The sequence below is a fragment of the Panthera leo genome, chromosome A1 (assembly GCF_018350215.1).
Source record: "Panthera leo isolate Ple1 chromosome A1, P.leo_Ple1_pat1.1, whole genome shotgun sequence".
Lineage (NCBI taxonomy): Eukaryota > Metazoa > Chordata > Mammalia > Carnivora > Felidae > Panthera > Panthera leo.
In genome coordinates this window covers 62,933,264-62,953,985 of record NC_056679.1, presented here as the reverse complement: position 1 = coordinate 62,953,985, position 20,722 = coordinate 62,933,264, and the positions used below count along the sequence as shown (strand labels likewise).

The following is a 20,722-nucleotide window of genomic DNA, read 5'->3' as shown; positions in this document are numbered from 1 at the left end:
TATTATGGATGCAGTAATTTTTATGTAGTCATGGGACTTACATATGGATTGTTTAGATTTCTTTCTTTTGTATCCTTCAGAAACTTAACCATTTTTTTTGGCATTATAATATTGCTTCAAGAAATCTGAAAAGAGACATTCAAATGTTTCAAATAACTATTCTGCAGACATAAATTTTCTGTATCTAACATGTATTGGTGTATTTATAATTTAAAAAAATCTACATTTTAAAATTACTTTGGTAATGTTTTTGAAATACATTTTATATTACTTTCTGGAATGATTTTAGCCATTGGGTAAAGCCAACAATTAAAAAAAGGATTTGACACCTCAAAAAAAATGAAATACTTTTGGCATGTGAAAAGTCACACCTCAAATTTTAGTTGTTAATAATAACAGGGATAGTTATAGCGGAAAGGGTCGTTACACACTTATAAAGGAAGTTTCACTAAATATAGTCAGCATCAGAAGTGTTGATGGGAAGAGTTGAAAATAAAACCTCAAGACAACTTTTTATTTAAAATTCTACTTTTTTGTGTGTGTTAATGTCATTTGAAGGAAACCTCACACTTTCTTGCAACATAATAAAGAAATAATAATACACATAATAAAGAAATGAGAAAATAATTTTTAAAATGGTGGGTAGCCCAAAGAAGTAGACAGTGTGTCTTTCAACAGGCACATAAATAGTGCATGAGACAGTTTAAGGCTTTCATCTTATTTACCTTGTTGGTCTATTCAGGAGACTTGTCCGACACCAATTTGGTTGCAATACATTTTCTTCCTATAGTTTTAATTAAACTACATAAAAATTGCTTTGTCCTGATAAGTAGTCTGGATTTTCTTCACTGTAACAGGGTCAATATTCTTCTAAATATTATACCATAACATTTTAATTTCTTAAAGGAAACGTGTCCACCTTCAGGTCAAAAATAGAGAAGAGAAAGGCTGGAAAGATGGTGAAGTAGGAGGACCCTAGGCTACTTCATTACACAGATACAACTAACATCATTGTAACACTCACATCATTGTAAATAACCCAGAAAATGACTCAAAGACTGGCAGAACAAACACCAAAGCTAAAGGTAGAGAAGAAGCAACCCCAAAGAGAGTATGAAGAACAGAGACCAGTAGTGAACTAAATACCCACAGCACTATCTGATGTGGGAGGGGCTTGCACATGTAGAGAGAGAGGCAGACTATTATACCTGGGAGCCCGCATGGAGAACACAAATCCCCATAACATTTGGCTTTGAAAACTAAAGGGACTAGATTTCATGAGTGCTTACAATCAGCAAGACTTAAAACCTGGAATTTTAAAAACCAGTGGGCTATGCTCTGGAAGAGTGGGAGGGTGAGAGGAAATTGAATCCCCACCCTAAAAGAGACAGAACAACAAACAGCCCCTCTGAGATACAGCAGAGAAGCAGCAGTTTGAAAAACACCTGGTACTTACTGGAGGGAGACTTGTTTACTCATCTCAGAGCACATCATGAAGGGAAAGAGATACCTGGGAGACTTCTTCAGGAACAGGGGAGCTGGCAGGTGCCATTTCCCTACCCTGCTCCCAACATAAACTCACCGTCACCTGCACAAATCAGCACACCACCACACTCACTACCTAACTTGCTGACAACACCAGCCCTCCTACTTGTGCTTCAGAGATATCCACCTCTTCTAGCCAGGCCAACCTCAGTCCACTACTGCAGTTCCCTGCTCCTAGAGGACTGGCACAACCCTTGTAAAAACACCGTGCCCCACACTGTGCACATTGTGGATCCACTCCCCCCAATATGCTCATGGCCAGAGCCCATCCAAAGTTGTATTATAAGCCTGGCAGTGTGAAAGCAGCCCAGAGAGGGGCCAGCACCACTCCAATGAGACTTCTGTGCCAGGGAGAGGGAAAGATAAGCACACACACCAGTCAGACTGTGGTCCCAGCAGTGAGCTGGGGGCAGGCATCTGGTTGTACTGCAGGACCCACCTACCAATGAAAGCTCAGGGGACAACGCAGGGAAAGTGCCCTGAAGTTTGGTGCTACTACATCTTGCAAATGCGTGGTATGACTCAACTTAAGCCCAGGCGGGTCCAGACTGGCCCACTAGTACCACAGGGACCATACACTGCCACAACAGGCAAAGAGAGCCAGACAATTGGACTGAAGGAAAAAGTGACTCAGCCACAACAGCAAGGTGCAATCAACACACATAGGAGACAACCCTGAAGTGCCAGGTTCTACTGAACAGGGGATATTGCACTGCAAGTAACTACAGAACCTCTGCTTCAAAAAGCCACTACTTTCAAGAGCAGGGCATATAGCTGACTTTCCTAAAACACAGAAGCAGACACAAAGAGACAAAATGAGGAGACAGAGGAACATACCCCAAATGAAAGAACAGTAAAAATCACAGCAAGAGATCTAAGTAAAATGGAGTAAGTAATATGCCTGATAGAGAATTTAAAATAGTGATCATAAAGATACTCACTGGACTGGAGAAAAAAGTGGAGGACATCAGTGAGATCTTCAGTGATCAGTGAGATCAGTGAGATCAGTGATAAAAAAGAATCAATCAAAATGAAGAAAATGATAAATGAAATTAAGAAAATAAAACTATATGAAATAAATAGCACACTAGGGGAAGCAGAGGAACAAATCAGCAACCTGGAGGACAGAGTAATGGAAAGTAATCAAGCTGAGCAGGTAAGAGAGAAAAAAAAATTATGCAAAAGGAGAATAGACACAGGAAACTCAGTGACACCATCAAGCATAATAACATTCACATTATAGGGATCCCAGAGGGAGAAAAGGGGGCAGAAAACTTATTTGAAGAAATAATAGCTGAACATTTCTGGAATCTGGGGAAGGAAACAGACATTCAGACATAGGAGACACAAGGAGCCTCCAAAAAAATCAATCCAAGGAGCGCCACACTAAGACACATAGTAATTGAAATGTCAAAAAGTAGTGATAAAGGGAGAATTTTGAAGGCAGCAGGCAAAAGAGAATTACATACAAGGGAAACCCCATAATGCTATCAGCAGATTTTTCAGTCAAATCTTTGCAGGCCAGAAAGCAGTAGCATGATATATTGAAAGTTCTGAAAGGAAAAATTCTACAGTCAAGAATATTCTATCTAGCAAGGCTATCATTCAGAATAAAAGGAGAGATAAAGAGTTTCCCAGAAAAACAAAAGTTAAAGGAATTCATACTGTAAACCAGTCCTACAAGAAATATTAAAAGGGATTCTTTCAGGGGAAAGAAAAGACCATAAGTAAGAGTAAGAAAGTAGGAAGCAGAAAAGCAGTAAAAATAAGTATATCTGTAAATATCAGTCAAGGGACTCACAAAATGACACTATATGGGGGCGCCTGGGTGGCTCAGTTGGTTAAGCATCCGGACTTCAGCTCAGCTCAAGATCGCACAGCTCATGGGTTTGAGCCCCACATCAGGCTCTGTGCTGACAGCTCAGAGCCTGGAGCATGCTTCAGATTCTGTGTCTCCCTCTCTCTGCCCCTCCCCACTCATATTCTGTCTCTCTCCATCTCTCAAAAATGAATAAACGTTAAAAAAAAGAATGACACCATATACCTAAAATGTAGGAGACAGAATGGGTTCTGACTTAGTGACCACCAACTTAATATAGACTGTTACATTCAGAAGATGTTATATACAAAAGAAATGGTAACCACAAATCAAAAACCGGCAATATATATGCAAAAAAATAAAGGGAAAGAAATCCAAGTAAATCACTAAAGAAAGACAACTAATTGTGAAAAGAGAGCAAAGGGAGAAAGGAACAGAGGAATTATAACAACCATAAAACGAGTAACAAAAAGGCAATAAATGCATATGTATCAATAATTACTTTGAATGTAAATGCACTAATTGCTCCAACCAAAAGGCACAGGGTGATGGAAAGAATAAAAGAAGAAAATCCATCTATATGCTGTCTACAAGAGATTCATTTCAGACCTAAAGACACCTGCAGAGTGGGGCGCCTGGGTGGCTCAGTCGTTAAATGTCTGAGTCTTGATTTTGGCTCAGGTTATGATCTCACAGTTTGTGAGTTTGAGCCCCACATCCGGATTCCACATTGACAGTGCAGAGCCTGGATGGGATTCTGTCTCTCCCTCTCTCTCTGACCCTGCCCGACCCACACACACATTCTCTCAAAATAAATAAATAGACATTAAAAAAACAAAGATACAAGCAGAGTGAAATTGAAGGGATGGAGAAGTACTTGTCATATGAATGGATGCGAAAAGAAAGCCAGGGTAGCAATACTTATATCAGACAAAAAGGACTTTAAAACAAAGACTGTAACAAGAGACAAAGCACATTATATAATCATAAAGGGAACAATTCAACAAGACGATAGAACAACTGTGAATATTTATTCACCCAACATGGGAGCACCCAAATACACAAAGCAGTTAATAAAAAGCATAAAGGAAATAATTGATAGTAATACAATAATAGTAGGGGATTTTAACACCCCACTTACATCAATGGATAGATCATACAAACAGAAAATCAACAAGGAAACAGTGGCTTTGAATGACATATTGGACCAGATGGATTTCACAGATATATTTAGAACATTCCATCCTAAAACAGCATAATACACATTCCTTTCAAGTGCACATGAAACATTCTCCAGAATAGATCACATATTAGGCTACAAAACAAGCCTTAACAAATGCAGAAAGATTGAAGTCATACCATGCATCTTTTCTGCCCACAACACTATGAAACTAAAAATTAACCACAAGAAAAAATCTGGAAAGAGAAAAAATACAGGGGGGTTAAATGACATGCTACTAAATAATGCATGAGTCAACCAAAAAATCAAAGAGGAACTCAAAAAATACATGGAGACAAGTCAAAATGAAAACACAATGGTCCAAAATTTGGGATATAACAAAAGCTGTTCTAAGAAAAGGTATATAGCTAAAAATTGGCCTACTTAAAGAAGCAAAAAAATCTCAAATAAACAACCTAACCTGACACATAAAGGAGCTAAAAAAGAAGAACCATGAAAACTCAAAACAAATAGATGGAGGAAAATCATAGAATAGAGCAGAAATAAAATAGAAACTAAAAAAAAAAAAACAAAAAACCAATAAAACAAATTAATTAAACTGGGTAGGAGATGATTCTTTGTGAAGACCAACAGAATTGATGAACCTTTAGCCAGATTCATAAAAAGAGAAAGTGAGATGAGATGAGAGAGAGAGAGAGGACTCAAACAAAATCAGAAATGAAAGTGGGGAAACTGACACTACAGAATACAAAGGATTCAAAGAGAATGTTATGGAAAACTATATGCCACCAAATTGGACAACCTAGAAGAAATGGACAAATTCCTAGAAACACAGAACCTCCCAAAAGTGAATAAGAAATAGAAAATTTGAAAAGACAGATTACCAACAATCAAATTGAATTAGTAATCAAAAAAATTCCAAATAAACAAAAGTCCAGGACCATACAGCTTCACAGATGAATCCCACCAAACATTTAAAGATGACTTAATACCTATTTTTCTCAAAATATTCCAAAAAATAAGAGGAAGGAAAGCTTCCAAATTCATTCTATGAGGCCAGCATTACCCTGATACCAAAAGCAGATAATGACCCCACAAAACAAGAGAACTACAGGCCAAAATCTCTGATGAACATGGATGCAAAAAGCCTTAATAAAAATACTAGCACACCAAATCCAACAATGCATGAAAAAAAAATCATTCACCACAATCAAGTGGGATTTACTCCTCAGCTGCAAGGGTGGTTCAGTATTTGCAAATCAACCGACATGATACTTCACATCAATGAGAGAAAGGATAAAAACTGTAAGATCATTTCAATAGACAAAATGAAAAAGTATCTGAAAAGTACAGAATCCATTCATGATAGAAACCCTCAACAAAGTAGGTTTAGAGGGAACACCCCTCCACATAGTAAAGGCCATATACAAAAAACTCACAGCTAACATCATCCTCAATGGGGAAAAACTGACAGCTTTTCCTCCACACAGTCAAGAAAAAGACAGGGATGTCCACTCTCACCACTTTTATTCACCATAGCACTGGAACTCCTAGCCACAGCAATCAGATAACAAAAAGAAACAAAAGACATCCAATTCAGAAAGGAATAAGTAAAACTTTCATTATTTGCAGATGAGATGATACTCTATATAGAAAACTGGAAGATTCTGCCAAAAAACTACTAGAATTGATAAACAAATTCAGTAAGGTCACAGGATACAAAATCAACATACAAAAAAATACTGCATCTCTATATGCCAATAATGAAGCAGCATAAAGAGAAATTAAGAAATCAATCATTTTTATAATTGCAACAAAATAATACCTACTTATAAATTTAACTAAGAAGGTGATATAAAACACTTATGAAAGAAATTGAAAAAAAAAACACAAAAAATGGAAAGACATTCATTCCATGCTCATGGGGAAGAACAAATATTGTTAAAATGTCTATAGTACCCAAAACAATCTACAGATTTAATGCAATCTTTATCAAAATACCAACAGCATTTTTCACAGAACTAGAACAAACAATCCTAAAATTTGTATGGAACCACAAAAGACCCTGAACAGTCAAAGCAATCTTGAAAAAGAGAAACAAACCTGGAGGTAGCATAATTCTAGATTTCAAGTTATACTACATAGCTGTAATAATCAAAACAGTACGATGGGGTGCCTGGGTGGCTCAGTCCATTAGTTGTCTGACTCTTGATTTAGGATCAGGTCATGATGTCATGGCTCATGAGAGCAAGCCCCACATTGGTCTCTGTGCTGGTAGCATGGAGCCTGCTCAGGATTCTCTTTCTCCCTCTCTCTCTGCCCCTCCTCCCTCTCAAAATAAACAAATAAACATTAAAACAAAACAAAACAGTATTGTATTGGCACAAAAACAGACACATAAACCAAGAGAACAGAATAGAGAGCCCAGAAATAAACCCATGGTTATATGGTAAATTAATTTTTGACAAAGAAAGAAAGGATATGCAGTGGGGAAAAGACAGTCTCTTCAACAAATGATGTTGACAAAACTGGACAGCTACATGCAAAAGAATGAAACTGGATCACTTTCTAACAGTACACACAAAAATAAACTCAAAATGGATTAAGGACCTAAATGTGAGACCTGAAACCATAAAAATTCTAGAAGAGAGCACAGGCAGTAATTTCTCCAACATTGGCCATAACAGCATTTTTTTAGATATGTCTGCTGAGGCAAAGGGAACAAAAGCAAAAATAAACTTTTAGGACTAAATAAAAAAAATGCTTCTGCACAGTGAATGAAACTATCAACAAAACTAAAAGAAATCCTACTGAATTGGAGAAGTATTTGCAAAGGATATATCTGATAAAAGGTTAGTATACAAAACCTCTAAAGAATTGCTACAATTCAACACCAACCCTCTCCCAGTAATCCAATTTAAAAATGTAATAGACATTTTTCCAAAAAAGACATACAGATGGCCAACAGACACATGAAAAGATGCTCAACATCACTCATCATCAGGGAAATGCAAATCTAAACTACAATGAGCTATTACCTGAAACCTGTCAGAATGTTAAAATAAAAAACACAAGAAACAACAGGTGTTGGCAAGAATGTGGAGAAAAAGGAACCCTTATGCACTGTTGGTGGAAATGCAAACTGGGGCAGACACTCTGGAAAATGGGACAGAGGTTCCTTAAAATTTAAAAATAGAACTTCCATATGATGCAGTAATGGCACTACTTTGTATTTACCCCCAAAATATGAAAACACTAATTCAAAAGGATATATGCACTGCTATGTTTATTGCAGCATTATTTACAATAGCCAAATTATGGAAACAGCCCACGTGTCCATCCATAGATGAATGGGTAAAGAAGTGGTGTGTGCGTGTGTGTTGGTGTGTGTGCATGCGAATGGAATATTATTCAGCCATAAAAAAGAATGAAATCTTCCCATTTGCAACAACATGGATGGATCTAAATAGTGTAAGACTAAGTGAAATAAGTCAGAGAAAGACAATCCATAGGATTTCATGTATATGTATAATTTAAGAAACACAAAAATGAACAAAGCTTAAAAGAGAGACAAATCAAGAAACAGACACTTAACTAATGAGAAAACAATGATGGTTATCAGAAGAGAGGTGGTTGAGGGGGATGGGTTAAATATGTTATGGGAATTAAAGAATACTCTTACCGTTATGAATAATGGGCAGTGTATAGAGTCAGTGAATCACGATACTGTACACCAAAAACTAATTTGACACTGTATGTTAACTATACTGAAATTAAAATAAAAAAAACAGTAGAAGAAAGAATTTTGGTTTCCTTATTAAAATGATAGCCTTCCAAACCAGGTGAGTTTCATAAAAGTGATTTTTTAATTTATTTATATCTTCTGTAACCATAAGAGGAAATAAACCTGGAGGCTCCAACTCAGGATTTTTCCAAAGAAAAGATCATCGTTCCAGTATAAAGACATGAAATTCTATCTTCACATTCTTTAAAACTCATAGAACTCAGATAACTGCGTTTTCATTGTGCTATATAGAATAGCAATATTTTCATAATTGCATTTGAATCATTAAAAGAAAGTTAAATTGTTTCCAATATAAATTGATTACATTCATTTTGTCAGGTTTGTGCTCTGAGGAATCTGGATTCAATCCTAGAGCAGCTGCATTCTAGATATGAGACATTGGGCAAGTCACTTAGTTTTTTCAGTTGATAGAAAGATAAAATGATGTTATATATTTAAGTCCTACAGCATTATGTCCCATAGAAAGCATTCATTAAATGTAACCCAAGTTACAGATCTATAGTAATGATTTAAGTGGCCAAAATATCAAATTAACTAAAAACATCCCCTGCTCTGATATTCTGGACATATCACCATTCTCTAAAATGTCCATAGTCTACTCCAATTTGTATGAACTAAGAACACCAATAATCTGATTGATGGTAATAATAGAATTAACATTTTAGACTATCAATTATTTGGATTTTATACATTTATTTGAAATACATTTAATAAACCTCTTCTATATACCAGCCAATGGTCTGGACAGTGGATAAACAATGGTAAACAGTCCTTGCCTGTATGAAGCTTACAGTCTAGAAGGCAGAGACACCGGAGTGAATATGTAAAGAAACAATTCACCAAGATAACTTCAAAATGGTAATACCCAAAAGAAAATCAACAAAGGTCATCCATTGAGTGATTAGGGGTCAGATCTAGCTTGGATTGGGAGCCAAGAAAATCCAGGATGAGGAACTGACATCTGAGCTGACAACTAAAGTACAAGAAGAAGCCAGAGAGGCAAAGGTCTCAGGTCTCAGTGTCCCTAGCTGCATCCCCAAGCGAGCAGCAAATGCAAAGGCTGTAAAGGAGGAAGAAGCTTGCTTATTTGCAGAACAGAAAGAAAGCTGACAGGGGTTAATAAAGTACAGTAAGTGAAAGGAAAGTGGGAGAAGAGGTCCAGGTCATGCAAAGCATTGGTCATGGTAAGAGTTTTGGAGTTCTTAAGCAGGCAAAGGAGACATCTGACTTGTGATTTAAAGATCACTGTAGCTGCTGTGTGAGCAATGGCTGCTGGGAGATGAGAGCCAAAAGAGTACATGGAATAGGAAGTTATCTTAATTCAGAAGACATGATGTGGCTTGGATTGAGGTGGTAGCCCTGGAGATAGAAAGACTGGATGTCCTATAATGTGTATGTTCCAAAAGGGCATATATAGAAGTAGATTGGTAAGACTTTTTGATATGATGAGAGATGAGAACAGAATATAGGAAAACTGTAAGGTTTTTGGCTTCAGAAATTGGGTAGTTTGTGATACCATTTACTGAGATGAGGAAATATAAGGAGGAAGAATTTTATGCAATGAGGCCAGTTTTCAAAGCCACATGGCCAACCTCAACTGTGGATGTGTTCTTTTTCTCCAAATAAGATGTGATTACTTGGAAACTGAGAAAACTTGGCACTTCCCTCATCCTTCTAAAATAACATTCACTTTCTAGCCCATGCCTAAAGCTCTATGCAAAAACTAGAATATTTATGCTTAACCTATGTCCACAAACCCTTATTTGCAATTCTGAGTTCCATTAGCTTGGAAAACTGAAAGATTTGTATAATTCTCTTGGTGGCAAAATTTACCTGCCCCTGTCTCATTTGGTGGCCAAATCCAGCCTGAATTTACATGAGGCCATTTATAGTCCTTATCCCTATTACAATTCATCCATCTTATTGCAAAAGTATTAACAACTTTGATTACAGTATCCCACTCTAGAATCTATTGGTGTTATATAGGATATGGTACATGTGTGATACTATATAAAATTAAAAGAAAATTAAGCATTCTGAAACATTTCTGTCTCAAGGTCTTAGAGAAGGGATTATAGAGCTTGTACTCTTAAACTATAAACTAGACAGTACTTTATTATGTGTTTTACTACTTGGTTAAAAAAATGTTAGATCCTTTTCTGAGAGAAGAAGAGTTTACAAAGTAGACTCTGAGAAAGCAACCTATTGACATTACAATTTCTTAGATTCAAGCATGGAGGGCAATGTAGGGGCCTCCAACATAATGAATTTGAGGGCAGGAAGGCTGGCATTTTTATGCAAGGAAAAGTCACACAGGCAGGTTAACAACAGATATTTCACTCTAATGACCAAAAAAAAAAAAAAATGGTGTCAAAACTCCTAATTATTCAGGAGTTAACATAACATGGAACAGCTCACACACTTAATTTCATTGATTCTAAGCTGCACAATTTCTACCTGCTAACTTTTCTGAAATTGGGATATGTCTTACAATTAATGGAATCTTAAAATGAACTCTGACCGGGTGGAAATGATGATGTGTTATTGCTTGAGCATATCCAACCTTGGCTGTTATTTTTGCCTGCATGGTGGGAAAGGTAAACCTTTCTGTGTCTCAATCATAAACTATCTAAGGACCTTAATAGGATCATGTCTTTGTTGATTTAGGCTGCTAAAACAAAAATACCATATACTGGGTGACTTATATATAACAGAAATTTATTTATCACAGTTCTTTCTGGAGGTTGGGAAATCTAAGATCAAGGCACAGGTAGATTTAGTGTCTGGTTCACAGAATGGCTATCTTGTAGCTGTGTCTTCACATGATGGAAGAGGCAAAGGAGCTCTCTAGGGGGTGTTTTCATAGGGGCACCAGTTCTTTTCAAAAGGGCTCCATCCTCATAACGTTATAGTCTCCCTAAGGCCCCACTTCTAAATACCATCACAGTAGGGATTAGGTTTTGACATATGAATTCTGAAGATATGTAAACATTTAGACTATAGTAGAAGGTTTTGAATGTTACCTGAAGTCCTCCATTGTCAGCATCAGTTAATATCAAGAAAGCACCAGCATCAAAACTTACAAAATGTCAGAAGCTTGGAACAAGACCCCAAAGACAATATTGAGTCAGATTTTAGTAGCATCACCAGTGCTCTCTATGGCATTGATGGTGATATTTTATGGGAAAACAGAGGTATCAAAACTTTGTTTGAAGTTTTCCCAAAAAATAAAATCTTATGAAGATTTGTAATTCTTCCACCAATTTTTATTTTCCTTTTGTTATATGCAGATATAAATCCGTTTTTCAACAAATATGAAATAATTCTAAATTATGAGAAAACACTGTGTCATTTTAATTGGTTGATTTTTAAAAATTAACTCTACATAAACCAATGGTGCATCTTATTTAATGTCTTATATTTGATGAAATACCATTCCCTTTTATAGACAGAGGCTCAAAGGACATGGCGGTGGGGACGGTGACTATGTAAAAGTGAAGATTCCAATCTCAGGTTATTATTCTTCAAGTTGGCTTTTTTTTCTTTTTCTGAGCCCAGGTTCATCTCTTACTTTCCCTCTGGCCTTTTTCCGGTACTCTGCTACTAATGCTTAAATGGAGCATCCACTTCATTAATTTACAGCAGTTCTAGCACATAAACCTTCAAATACAGGTCAAAGACTGGACTTTGGCCACAACCAAATTAAGTGGATGTTTTCCAGTGATAGCATCTGCATAGAAACGTTAGGCTTTATTTCTTGTAAGTCTTGCCTAATGCAAGACAAACTTTGGATTTATATTCCTTGAGTCTTATGTAGCCTATAAGGTTTTTCCTTTGTCACTCTGTGTTAAGAGTATGAGACCATTTGTAAAGGTTTTTGATGTGTAAAATTGTACACCTATAAGTTACAATAACTGCACACTGCCAAAGGAAATTTTTTTGAACTTTTGTCTTTTAGCCACAGAACATTAAGTAGCACAATCCATTTTATATTTAATTTTATTTGAATGTCATAGTAACTAGGACATTAGTTTTGAGATTCTTTTAATTTTACTTGTATAATTTGACTAAAGCTGTACTCCATTAATGTCAGTTAAAATGTGCTAACAAGATTAAAAGAAACACAGATCTTAACTCAAAAAGCACTGGAAAGTAAATATCTTTGTGGATGTTTTCTGTAAATATTTTTTGAAATGGCTGTAAGGCGTATTTTCTAAGTAAAGCATCTATAGTCTAACTGTTAAATGAATAAGTTAAGGGACAAACTGCTTGGGTGTGAATTACAACTCTGCGTTTAGTTGATTAACCTTAGGCAAGTTACTTATTTTCAATGTTCCAGAGTTTTCTCATTTATAAAGTAGAGGACGCTAAAATTGTATAACTATCTTATACAATTGTTGGACAATCAAGTTCAATTCATACATGTAAGCCATTTAGAACAGCACCTATTACAGAATTAATAATAGATGTTTATTATTGCTGTTAATTTTTAAAATCTCTTTTATCTCTCTCTCTCCCTGAAGTCCCAATCATATTGGTAGTTATTTCTCAAATTTATTTCCCTGTTATCTCTCAAAACTCTAGCCTGCTACATTCCACATGTTCTTCCAGATCACTTCTTTTCTTACCTTTTTTACCAAATGGAGCTCTGTTCTTTCTTGAAGAAACTAATTTAGATTTTGTAGGCACCATTCTCCACCCATTATTTCATCCCAGTAAAAGTCTAGAGTCCAGTAAAAGTCTTGAGCAGATAAATAAAGTATGTTTGTGAGAAACACCCATGATTGGTACAGGACTACTGAAGTTAGGAAGAGAGAGACTGTTATTTCCAATATTTAATTTTGTGTCCATTTCTGTATGTTCCTGTGGGAATTTTCTCAATTCTATTTGTAAAAGTTACATACCTGGAGAGAGGAAAAAAGATGGCAGCGTAGGAGGACTCTGGGCTCACCTCGTCCTGCTGATTGCTTAGATTCCACACACATCAGCCTAAATAACCCCAAAACTGCCGGAAGACTAGCAGAATGGACTCTCTGGAGCCAAGCATAGACAAAAGGCCCAAAGAAGAGGGTAGGAAGGACAGAGAGGTGCACACTACACAGATTGGCAGGAGGGAGCCAGGGCAGTGGAGGGGCAGCCCTCCAGGCAAGGCAGAGCCCCCAAAGTCTGGCTTGCAAAAGTGGAGGGGCCGGACTCTATGAGTTCTGACAGCCAGCGGGACTTAACATCTGGAAAGTTAAAAGTCAACAGCTCTGCTCTCGGAGAAAGGGGAGGGTGAGAGGACACCTGGAGGGAGAGTTGTTGAGCCCCAGAAGGACAGAGCTTGATGGGGGAACAAAGGCAAGCGCCATTTCCCTCTCCCATCCCCCAGCCAAAATTCCAAAGGGAACCAGTTCCTATCACTGAACTTACTTGTACCTCACAAACGCCCAACCCTGTGCTCCTGTGGATCCATCCCTCGGACGGGCCTGCCTCCCTCCAGATGCTGTAGGGCCCCTCCCACAGGGACCACCTACAGCAAAGCTAGCTAACCCTGCCCCTCCCGCCCCTGTGCACCGATCCACCCCAGCTAATATGCCCTTGGCCAGGTCCCATCGAAGCAGCACCACAAGCCTGGCTGTGTGCAAGCAGCCCAGACAGGGGCCACACCACTCCACAGTGAGTCCTGCCCCTGGGAGAGGGGAAGATAAGGTACACACCAGTCTGACTGTGGCCCCAGCGGTGGGCTGGAGGCAGACATTGGGTCTGACTGCAGCCCTACCCACCAACACAAGTTTCTTTGGACAGCGCAGGGGAAGTGCCCTGTAGTTTGGAGCTACTGCAGACCCTACCCAAAATGACGAAACAGAAGAATTCTCCTCAAAAGAAACTCCAGGAAGTAGCGACAGCTAACGAATTGATCAAAACTGATTTAAGCAATATAACAGAACAAGAATTTAGAATAATAGTCATAAAATTAATTGCTGGGCTTGAAAAAAGCATAGAGGACAGCAGAGAATCTATTGCTACAGAGATCAAGGGACTAAAAAATAGTCATGAGGAATTAAAAGATGCTATAAATGAGGTGTAAAATCAAATGGAGGTGGCCATAGCACAGATTGAAGATGCAGAGGAGAGAACAGGTGAATTAAAGGATAAAATTATGGAAAAAGGGGAAGCTGAGAAAAAGAAAAATAATAAAAATCCAGGAGTATGAGGGGAGAATTAGAGAACTAACTGATGAAATCAAACGGAACAATATCTGAATCATAGGAAGTCCAGAAGAAGAGAGAGAAAGGGTCTGAAGGTGTACTTGAACAAATCATAGCTGAGAACTTCCTGGATCTAGGAAAGGAAAAAGGCATTGAAATCTAAGAGGTACAGAGAACTCCCTTCAGACATAACTTGAATTGCTCTTCTGCACAACATATCATAGTGAAACTGGCAAAATACAAGGATAACGAGAGAATTCTGAAAGCAGTTAGGGATAAATAGGCCCTAACATACAAAGGTAGATACATAAGGGTAGTAGCAGACCTATCTACTGAAACTTGGCAGGCCAGAAAGGAATGGCAGGAAATCTTCAATGTGATGAACAGAAAAAAATACGCAGCCAAGAATCTTTAACCCAGCAAGTCTGTCATTCAGAATAGAAGAAGAGAAAAAGGTTTTCCCAAACAAACAAAAACTGAAGGAATTCTTCACCACTAAACCAGCCCTACAAGAGATTCTAAGGTGGACTCTGAGTGAAATGTTGCAAGGACCACAAAGTACCAGAGACACCACTACAAGCATGAAATCTACAGATATCACAATGACTCTAAACCCGTATCTTTCAGTAATAACACTGAATGTAAATGGACTAAATGCTCTAACCAAAAGACATAGGGTATCAGAATGGAAGGTGCCTGGGTGGCTCAGTCGGTTAAGTGGCCGACTTCAGCTCAGGTCACGGTCTCATGGTTTGTGGGTTCGAGCCCTGCATCGGGCTCTGCTGAGAGCTGAGAGCCTGGAGCCTTCTTCAGATTCTGTGTCACCCTCTCTCTCTGCCCCTCCCCAGCTCGTACTCTGTCTCTGTCTCTCTCAAAAATAAAATAAAAAATGTTAAAAAAAAAAAGAATGGATAAAAAAAACAAGACCCATCTATTTGCTGTCTACAAGAGACTCATTTTACACCTGAGGACACCTTCACATTGAAAGTGAGGGGATGGAGAACTATCTATTATGCTACTGGAAGTCAAAAGAAAGGTGGAGAGGCCATACTTATATCAGACAAACTACTTTAATGTTTTTTTTTTATTTCATTTTTGAGAGAGACAGAGACAGAATGCGAGTGGATTAGGGGCAGAGAGAGAGGGAGACACAGAATCCGAAGCAGTCTCCAGGCTCTGAGCTGTCAGCACAGAGCCCGATGAGGGGCTCGAACTCACGAGCTGTGAGATCATGACCTGAACTGAAGTCGGCCGCTCAACCAAGTCACCCAGAAGCCCCAGACAAACTAGACTTTAAATTAAAGGCTGTAACAAGAGATGAAGAAGGGCATTATATAATAATTACAGAGTCTATCCATCAGGAAGAGCCAACAATTATAAATGTCTATGCACTGAATTTGAAAGCACCCAAATATATAAAATAATCACAAACATAAGCAATCTTATTGATAAGAATGTGGTAATTTCAGGGGACTTTAATACTCCACTTACAACAATGGATAGATCATCTAGACACATGGTCAATAAAGAAACAAGGGCCCTGAATGATACATTGGATCAGATGGACTTGAGAGATATATTTAGAACTCTGCATCCCAAAGCAATGGAATATACTTTCTTCTTGAGTGCACATGGAACATTCTCCAAGATAGATTGCATACTGGGTCACAAAACAGCCCTTCATAAGTGTAAAAGAATGGAGATCATACCATGCACCATGAAATTAACCACAGGAGAAAGTCTGGAAAACCTCCAAAAGCATGGAGGTTAAAGAACATCCTACTAAAGAATGAATGGGTCAACCAGGCAATTAGAGAAGAAATTAAAAAAATAATATGGAAAAAAATGACAATACAACAATCCAAACACTTGGAATGCAACGAACTCAGTCCTAAGAGGAAAATACATTGCAATCCAGGCCTATCTCAAGAAACAAGAAAAATCCCAAATACAAAATCTAATAGCACACCTAAAGGAAATAGAAGCAGAACAGCAAAGACACCCCAAACCCAGCAGAAGAAGAGAAATAATAAAGATCAGAGCAGAAATAAACAATATCAAATCTAAAAAAACTGTAGAGCAGATCAATGAAACCAAGAGTTGGTTTTTTGAAAAAATAAAATTGATAAACCTCTAGCCAGGCTTCTCAAAAAGAAAAGGGAGAGGACCCAAATAGATAAAATCAGGAATGAAAATGGAATTATTACAACCAATCCCTCAGAAATACAAGCAATTATCAGGTAATACTATGAAAAATTATATACCAACAAACTGGACAACCTGGAAGAAGGGACAAATTCCTAAACACCCACACACTTCCCAAACTCAAACGGGAAGAAATAGAAAATTTGAACAGACCCATAACTGGTGAAGAAATTGAATCAGTTATCAAAAGTCTCCCAACAAATAAGAGTCCAGGACCAGATAGCTTCCCTGGGGAATTCTACCAGACATTTAAAGCAGAGATCACACCTATCCTGCTCAAGCTGTTCCAAAAAATAGAAAGGGAAGGAAAACTTCCATACTCATTCTATGAAGCCAGCATTACTTTGATTCCCAAACCAGACAGAGACCCAGCAAAAAAGAGAACTACAGGCCAATATCCCTGATGAATATGGATGCAAAAATTCTCAACAAGATACTAGCAAATTGAATTCAACAGCATATAAAAAGAATTATTCACTATGATCAAGTGGGATTCATTCCTGGGCTGCAGGGCTGGCTCAACATTCGCAAATCAATCAATGTGATACATCACATTAATAAAAGAAAAGATAAGAACCATATGATCCTGTCAATCAATGCAGAAGAATCATTTGACAAAATTCAGCATCCTTTCTTAATAAAGACCCTCGAGAAAGTTGGGATAGAAAGAACATACTTAAACATTATAAAAGCCATTTATGAAAAGCCCGCAGATAATCTCATCCTCCATGGGGAAAAACTGAGAGCTTTCCCCCTGAGATCAGGAACACGACAGGGATGTCCACTCTCACTGCTGTTGTTTAACATATTAGAAATTCTAGCATCAGCAATCAGACAACAAAGGCATCAAAATTGGCACAGATGAAGCAACAGAAAGACAAATAAAGAAACTGATCCCATTCACAATCGCATCAAGAATCATAAAATACCTAGAAATAAACCTAACCAAAGATGTAAAAGGTCTGTATCCTGAAAACTATAGTAAGCTTATGAAGGAAATTGAAGAAGATACAAAGAAATGGAAAAACATTCCATGTTCATGGATTGGAAGAATAAATATTGTTAAAATGTCAATACCACCCAAAGCAATCTACACATTCAATGCAATCCCAATCACAATTGCACCAGTATTCTTCTCCAAGCTAGAACAAGCAATCCTAAAATTTGTATAGAACCACAAAAGACCCCAAATAGCCAAAGCAATATTGAAGAAGACCAAAGCAGGAGGCATCACAATCCCAGACTTTAGCCTCTACTACAAAACTGTAATCATCAAGACAGCATGTATTGGCACAAAAACAGACACATAGACCAATGGAATAGAATAGAGACTCTGGAATTGGACCCACAAAGTATGGCCAACTAATCTTTGACAAAGCAGGAAAGAATATCCAATGGAATAAAGACAGTCTCTTTTTAAAAAAAATTTTTTTTAACGTTTATTCATTTGTGAGACAGAGAGAGACAGAGCATGAATGGGGGAGGGTCAGAGAGAGAGGGAGACACAGAATCTGAAACAAGCTCCAGGCTCTGAGCGGTCAGCACAGAGCCCGACGGGGGGCTCGAACTCACGGACCATGAGATCGTGACCTGAGCTGAAGTCGGCTGCTTAACCAACTGAGCCACCCAGGCGCCCCGAGACAGTCTCTTTAACAAATGGTGCTAGGACAACTGGACAGCAACATGCAGAAGAATGAAACTAGACCACTTTCTTACACCATTCACAAAAATAAACTGAAAATGAACGAAGGACCTGAATATGAGACAGGAAACCATCCAAACCCTAGAGAACAAAGAAGGAAAAAACCTCTCTGAACTCAGCCACAGCAATTTCTTACTTGACACATCCCCAAAGGCAAGGGAATTAAAAGCAAAAATGAACTATTGGGGTCTCATCAAGATATAAAGCTTCTGCACTGCAAAGGAAACAATCAACAAAACTAAAAGGCAACCAACGAAATGGGAAAAGATATTTGCAAATGACATATTGGACAAAGGGCTAGTATCCAAAATCTATAAAGAGCTCACCAAACTCCACACCCAAAAAACAAATAATCCAGTGAAGAAATGGGCAGAAAACATGAACAGACACTTCTCTAAAGAAGACATCCAGATGGCCAACAGGCACATGAAAAGATGCTCAATGTCACTCCTCATCAGGGAAATACAAATCAAAACCACACTGAGATACCACCTCACGCCAGTCAGAGTGGCTAAAATGAACAAATCAGGAGACTATAGATGCTGGAGAGGATGTGGAGAAACGGGAACCCTCTTGCACTGTTGGTGGGAAGGCAAACTGGTACAGCCACTCTGGAAAGCAGTGTGGAGGTTCCTCAAAAAATTAAAAATAGATCTAGCCTATGACCCAGCAATAGCACTGCTAGGAATGTACCCAAGGGATACAGGAGTACTGATGCATAGGGGCACTTGTACCCCAATGTTTATAGCAGCACTTTCAACAATAGCCGAATTATGGGAAGAGCCTAAATGTCCCTCAACTGACAAATGGATAAAGAAGTTGTGGTTTATATATACAATGGAATACTACTTGGCAATGAGAAAGAATGAAATATGGCCTTTTGTAACAATGTGGATGGAACTGGAGTGTGTTATGCTAAGTGAAATAAGTCAGGCAGAGAAAGACAGATACCATATGTTTTCACTCTTATGTGGATCCTGAGAAAGTTAACAGAAGACCATGGGGAAGAGGAAGGGGAAAAAAAGTTACAGAGAGGGAAGGAGGCAAACCATATGAGACTCTTAAAAAACTGAAAATAAACTGAGGGTTGATAGGGGGTGGGAGGGAGTGCAAAGTGGGTGATGGGCATTGAGGAGGCCACCTATTGGGATGAGCACTGCTTGTTATATGGAAACCAATTTGACAATAAATTATATATAAAAAAAAAAGAAAAAGAAAATCTCAAGCAACAACAACAAGCAAGAGCTCTGTGCTAACAACCTGGAGCGTGCTTGTGATTCTTTGTCTCTTCTCTCTCTGCCCTGCTCTTCTCATGCTCTGTTTCAAAACTAAACTTAAAAAATGTCATTGAATATTTAAAAAAAATAGAACTACCCTATGGTCCAGCAATTGCACTGCTAGGTATTTACCCAAAGAATACAAAAATACTAATTCAACATGATACCGGTACTTTGATGTTTATAGCAGCATTATTTACAATAACCAAATTATGGAAACAGCTCAAGTGTCCATCGATAGGTGTGTGTGTGTGTGTGTGTACACACACACACACACACACACACACAGGAATATTGTTCAGACATAAAAAAGATGAAATCTTGCTGTTTGCAACAACATGTATGGAGCTACAGAGTATTATGCTAAGTGAAAGAAGTCAGAGAAAGACAAATACCATATGATTTCACACATATGTGTAGCTGAAGAAACATATTGAATATGCAAATAGGAAGAAAAAAGAGAGGCAAACCAAGAAACTGACTTTTAACTATAGAGAACAAGCTGATAGTTAATAGTAGGGAGGTGGGTGGGGAATGGATTAAACTGGTGATGGGAATTAAGGAGTGCACTTGTTGGGATGAGCACCAGGTGATATATAGAAGTGTTGAATTACTATATTGTATGCCTGAAACTAATATTATACTATGCTAACTGGAATTTAAATAAAAACTTAGAAAAAAGAGTACATAAAAAGACATTTATTAAAGTTACTCATATTAAAATTTAGTTCTTTGTTAGGCTTATAAATCAATTTATATAGTTGTGATACTAGAAGAATTTAATACCACTTTAAAGAGATCTTTAATTAATAGTTGGTGATATTTAAAACTTAAAGATTAGTAAATATTTTAAATTAAATTCTCATTTCATGTATTCAAATATACTTTTAAAGTAATTTGATTTTCTGACTAACCAGCTTTCAAGTACTCAAGTAATACTTCTACTTATTAAACTTATTGAAATGACTATTTGTAAGTTCTATTAAATGTCCAGTATT

The 20,722-nt window shown here is 37.6% G+C and overlaps 1 long non-coding RNA gene across 1 annotated transcript in view; it reads right to left on the bottom strand.

Annotated features, from left to right (window-relative positions):
* The window catches only part of LOC122214168, a 41,231-nt gene that overhangs the window by 6,243 nt on the left and 14,266 nt on the right, over positions 1-20,722 (bottom strand). The gene's annotated exons all lie outside the window — the stretch shown is intronic.